This window comes from Crocuta crocuta, unplaced genomic scaffold (assembly GCF_008692635.1).
Source record: "Crocuta crocuta isolate KB4526 unplaced genomic scaffold, BGI_CrCroc_1.0 scaffold176, whole genome shotgun sequence".
Taxonomy (NCBI): Eukaryota; Metazoa; Chordata; class Mammalia; order Carnivora; family Hyaenidae; genus Crocuta; species Crocuta crocuta.
The window spans coordinates 1,578,331-1,584,545 of record NW_027531905.1 but is presented as its reverse complement, the minus strand read 5'-3'; the positions used below and the strand labels follow the sequence as shown (position 1 = coordinate 1,584,545).

General features: G+C 40.0%; 1 pseudogene; it reads right to left on the bottom strand.

The window, feature by feature from the left end:
• Nucleotides 1-2,201: 2,201 nt before the first annotated feature.
• Nucleotides 2,202-3,105, bottom strand: LOC144240282 (heterogeneous nuclear ribonucleoprotein A1-like; annotated as a pseudogene).
• Between the last annotated feature and the right edge of the window lie 3,110 nt (nucleotides 3,106-6,215).

The following is a 6,215-nucleotide window of genomic DNA, read 5'->3' as shown; positions in this document are numbered from 1 at the left end:
ATGTGTGCATATGCATATATATATATATGTATATATATATATCTCACATCTTTATCCATTCATGTATTGATGGACACTGATGCTTCCATATTTTGGTTACTGTAAATAATGCTGGAATAACCATAGTGTTGCATACATCTTTTTTGAACCAGTGTTTTTGTTTTCTTTGGATAAATAGCCAGTAGTGGAATTACTGAATCATATGGTGTTTCTTGGTGTCAAAGTTAGACATTCTTTTTTTTGAGTTTACTTATTTATTTTTGAGAGAGAGATAGTCCACGAGTTGGAGGAGGGGCAGAGAGAGAGAGGAGAGAGAGAATCCCAAGCAGGCCCCATGCTGTCAGTGAGAGCCCAATGCTGGACTTAATCTCACAAATCGTGAGATCATGGCCTGAGCTGAAATCAAGAGTTGGAAGCTCAACCAACTGAGCCACCCAGGTACCCCCTTATGGTGTTTCTATTTTAAGTTTTTGAGGAAACTCTGTACTGTTTTCTACAGTGGTTATACCAGTTTGCACTCCCAACAACAGTGCTCAAGGCTTCCTTTTTCTCCAAATCCTCACCAACACCTGTTGTTTCTTGTGTTTTTTATTTTAGTCATTCTGACAGGTGTGAGATGATATCTCTTGGTGGTTTTGATTTGCATTTACCTGATGATGAGTGATGTTAAGCATCTTTTCTTGTATCTGTTGGCCATCTGTATGACTTTTTTGGAGAAATGTCTATTAAAGTCCTCTGCTCAGTTTTTAATCAGATTGTTTGATTTTTGGTTTTGAAATGTATAAGTTTTTATATATTTTGGATATTAATCCCTTATTGAATATGTCATTTGCAAATATCTTCTCCCATTCAGTATATTGCCTATTAGTTTTTTAAAATATTTTTTGAAAAGTTTACTTATTTATTTTGAGAGAGAGAGAGCAGGTGGGGGAGGGGCAGAGAGCGAGGGAGACAGAGGATCCCAAGCAGGTTCCATGCTGTCAGTGCAGAGCCAGATACAGGGCCCAAACTCACAAACTGTGAGATCATGACCTGAGCTGAAAACAAAAGTTGGATGGTTAACCAACTGAGCCACCCAGGCGCCCCTATTGCCTGTTTGTTTTGTTTGTGGTTTCCTTTGCTGTGCAAAAGCCTTTTATTTTGGTGCAATCCCAACAGTTTATTTTTGCTTTTATTGCCCTTGACTGAGGAGACACATCTAGAAAAATGTTTCTACAGCCAATGCTAAAGAAATTACTGCCTATGTTTTCTTCTAAGAGTTTTATGGTTGCAGCTCTCACATGTAGCTCCTAATCCAGTTTAAATGTGTGTGTGTGTGTGTGTGTGTGTGTGTGTGTGACATAGAAGGTGGTTCAGTTTCATTCTTTTGCATGTAGCTTTCCAGTTTTCCCAGCACTATTTGTTGAAGAGGCTGTCTTTTTCCCAAAGCATATTCTTACCTCCTTTGTCATAGATTAATTGGCCATGTGAGTGTGGGTTTATTTGTGAACGCTCTATTCTATTCCATTGACCTATGTTTCTATTTTCATGCTAGTACCACATATTGTCTTGTTTACTACAGCTTCGTAGTATATCTTGAAATCTGGGAATGTGATACTTCCAGTTTTATTCTTCTTTCTCAAGATAACTTTGGCTATTTAGGGCCTTTGGTGGTTTCCATACAAATTTTAGGATGATTTGTTCTGGTTTTGTGAAAAATGCTGTTAGCATTTTGATAGGGATTGTATTAAATCTGTAGATTGCTTTGGGTAGTTTAGACATTTTAACAATATTGGTTCTCCCAACCCATGAGCATGAAATATATTTCTCTTTGCTTGTGTCCTCTTCAGTGTCTTTCATCAGCGTTTTATAGTTTTTGAAGTATAGGTCTTTCACTTCCTTGATTAAGTTTCTTTAAAAGACACGTTTATTCAGCGTCATTATCAGACTGTTATATTTAGCAATCAACAAACAGCATGGGTACCAAAAGAAAAACCCCCTTGTAGGAATGCTTTACACTTTCCCCAGAACAGAAACTAAAATAACCTGTTATACAATTAGTCACAAATACAGTCCTTGGGGTTTTTTGCCCACACACGTGTATGTTGTCTAAAACATGTCCTCTTTGTGGCCGCTGGCCTTGCCACCACTGGGCTTGGCTGAGCTCACAAATCTGTTATAACCTGTAACTTCCCTGTCACTTTTCTGGCTCTCCGCTCCTGCTAAGCTTTGTTTCCTGGCAGTAATTAAAACCTTCTGCCACCGCCGTAGCTGCTGCTGCTGCTGGAGCCGCCACAGCCACCTTGGTTTCGTGGTTTGGCAGAGTATTGGCCTCCACCACTACAGGGGCTAGAGCTTCTGCCACCAAATTTCCTCCTTCCTTGAGTCCAGAACATTCTAGCTTCTGCCAAATCCATAATCGCTTCCATCAGTACCAAATCCATTATAGCCATCCCCACTGCCACCATATCCACCACCACCTCGACTGCCACCAAAGCCACCTCGCCCACTGAAGTTCCCTCCAGGACCACCACCAAAGTTTCCAGAAAGAACCACTTTGACCTCTTTGGCTGGATGGAGCACTAGCCGTCTCTTGCTTAGATAGGACTTGCCTTACTTCACAGTTGTGGCCATTGACAATATGGTATTTTTGAATGACAGTCCTGTCTACAGAGTCATGGTCCTCAAACGTTACAAAAGCAAAGCCTCTCTTCTTGCCACTGCCTTGATCGGTCATGATTTCAGTCACTTCAGTTTTCCCCTCCTGTTCAAGATAATCTCTTAGATGATTTAGTGTCTTCTTTACTGCCACGAACAAACCCCTTTTTCACAGGCAAGTGGGCACCACATTTGTGAGAATCTTCTCTCTTCGGTTCCACAACTCTTCCATCCACCTTGTGTTGCCTTGCATTCACGGCTGCATCCGCCTCCTCCGCAGTGGCATATGTGACAAACCCAAAGTCTCTGGAGCGCTTGGTGTTTGGGTCGCTTGTTACCACAGTCTGTGAGCGTTCCCCATTGCTCAGAATGGCTCCTCAGATCCTCGTCTGCTGTTCCAAAGCTCAAACCTCCAACGAAGAGCTTCCGCAGCTGTTCAGGCTCTTTGGGAGACTCTGACTTAGACATGCCGGTGTGGGAGGGGAGACTTTAATAATGCTTCCTTGGCAGCATCCACAGGCAGTAAGTTCTTGATTAAGTTTATTCCTAGATGTTTTATTCTTTTTGCTGCAGTTGTAAGTGGGATTGTTTCCTTAATTTCTCTTTCTGCTACTTCAGTATTAGAGTATAGATATGCAACAGATTTCTGCCTATCAATTTTGTATCGTGCTGTTGTACTGAGTTCATTGATCAGTTCTGGTAATTTTATGGTAGGGTCACTAGGGTTGTCTGTATACAGTATCATGCCATCTGCAAATATAATCATAGTTATTTTAAATTCCACTTTGATAATTTCGACATCCCTGCCATGTCTGATTCTGATGCTTGCTCTCTCTTCAAATTGTGTTTTTTACCTTTTAGTATGCCTTACAATTTTTCTTGATAGTTGGACACGATGTACCAGGTTAAAAAAAAACAACAACAACTGTTGTAATGTGGTGAAAAAGCGTGGCAGTAGGGGAAGCATTCTATAGTCCTATGATTAGGTCTCAATCTTGGTGAGCCTATTTCTCTGGACTTTGAAGTTCATGAGTATTTTGTTTTTTTCTCCCTCCTCAGGTGGGACAGGATGGCTAGAGTGGGTTGGTGTTGGATATTCTCCTTCTTCCAGTTCAGTTAGGTTCTAGTTAACTAGTTTCCCCTGAAGGCAGACCTTGTTCTTAACACAGTGTTCTGGTATATTTCAAATTGGTTCCTTTACATCTCCCCCTACCAGAAGCACAAAGAGATTTTTCCCCGGTATTTACGGTGAGAATCTCTTAGCGCTCCTGGAGGTAGAACTCACAAAAGTATAGTGGCCTTTGTATGTCTGAGTTCTCCTGGAGCTTTTAACTCTCATATTTGTCCATGTTGAGCCTCTAGCAATTTGTCAGTTGCAGCTCAGCTTTCCAATCCTGGCAGTTTCCCATGGTGGTTTCCATTTGAGTCTCTGCTCTGGTAAGCTAACTCCCTGTATTCATCTGTAGGCCTCTCCAATCTTGGGAACAGCAGTTTGCTGTCCAAGAAGTGTTGTATCCAAGATGAGTAATTGATTTTTCAGTCTGTTAAGGTTTTTACTTATTAGGACAGAGCGGGGACTTCCAGTCTCCTTACATGCAGAACCAGAACGTGGAAGTCTTTACTACATTTTTTTTTTTTTTAAAGTGAGCCAGAGTGAGAGAGAGCTCATGAGCAGGGGAAGGGCAAAGGGAGAGGGAGAGAGAGAATCTTAAGCAGGCTCCACACCCAGAGAGGAGCCCAATGGGGGGCTTAATCTCATGACTGTGAGATCATGACCTGAGCTGAAATCAAAAGTCAGATGCTTAATCAACTGAGCCAACCAGGTGCCCCTATTAGACATCTTCTGTGTACCTATCACTGTTTTAGGAGCACTGTATTAGAGTACAACAGCAAATAAGACAATGATCCTGATCTTAGAGAAGCTAAAATTTGTCAGGAGAGACAGGCAGTATTTTTTTTAAAAAATGTAAATCACATCATTCTCACAACACACACACACATACGCACAAACACACACACACACACAAGGTGTCAATGTGAGGTGATATGTATGTTAATTGGCTTGCTTGCAGTAATTATTTCATAATGCATATATATCAAAGCATGACATTGTACACTTTAAATATGTACAGTTTTGTCAGTTATACCTCAATAAAGCTGGAAAAATAAATCGCATTATATTTTAAAGATATTTTTTATGGAAAAATACAAAATTCTCTATGAATTCCATGTTAGTGTTTTAGATTTTAAACTCTTCTAGCTGGCTCAGTCAGAAGAGCATACAAATGTTGATATCAGGGTTGTGAGTTTGAGCCCCACACTGTGTGTAGAGATTACTTAAAAAAAAAAAAACAACTCTTTTTCTGAAGCCTCTTATTTTTTTAAAGTATTTGATACTAAGGTTTCAGTACAGTTTTCCAGGCATTCAAATATAAAAACCCCTGTCATAAATGAAGGCCATGGGGAAAAATTGCTGGGAGCCGCACCGGCCTCTCTGGATGGCAGTCACAGCAAGGAAATGGCAGTATTTGCACAGCTCCTGCCATGAGAAGCAAAAGCTGATTATCTCGTTCTGCCACTGCTGGCTCATGTTGGAAATATCTATATACAACTTAACCTATATGTTATCCTGTTTTCCACTAAGAGCATTCTGTTATAAGTTCACTATGACTAGAATAATTCGGCAATTGTTATCGCAAAAGACCTTCTGTTGTAAAGAAATTCCTTTCTTTGACCTCATATTGTGGTTGAACCTTTAAGTAAAGACACCAAAACCAACAGGGCAGAGATGCCTGCCTGGTGATCAGAAAGAATCTCAGGGCTCTCTCACTCTCTCTCTCGCCAACACCGTCCATCTTTCAGGGACTCCTGGATCTGCCAGAGCCAGTCTCTGACAAAAAATGGCTTATTTACTAAAATAATGAAGTTTGCTTATAGGTAAAACAGTATAGGAAACAGTATAGGATAATTTTTGAAAAATTATCCATAAATAATATCTTTTTCTTTTTAATTTGAACAATACAGAAAGTACAACCAATAATATTACAAACACCTGATGGGGAAATATAATTAAAAACAAAATCTCCCAACCCAATAAACCTCTCCACAAAGGTAGAAGAGAAAGATTAGTTTTATTGTTTGCATAAATATTCAGAACTTTATATTTATTACAGGCATTCTGCTAACAAATTACACAGAAATAAATCTCGCTGTTTTATAAAGCCAGGCAGATACAACCCATTGCATATATGTCCTCAAGATAAACAATAAAAGTAGTCCTCAAGTTGGGGAACTTGAGAACATCATTTGTCACATACATTTTATCCTAAAATCACTTGGAAATTGGAGTAACCATGTGTGTTAGTTGGCTCTATTTTATTTATTTATTTTTAATGTTTATTTATTTTTGAGAGAAAGACAGAGACAGTGTGAGCAGGGGAGGGGCAGAGAGAGAGGGAGACATAGAATCCAAAGCAGGCTCCAGGCTCTGAGCTGTCAGCACAGAGTCTGATGGGGGACTCGAACTAGTGAACCGCGAGATCATGACCTGAGCGGAAATTAGACGCTCAATCAACTGA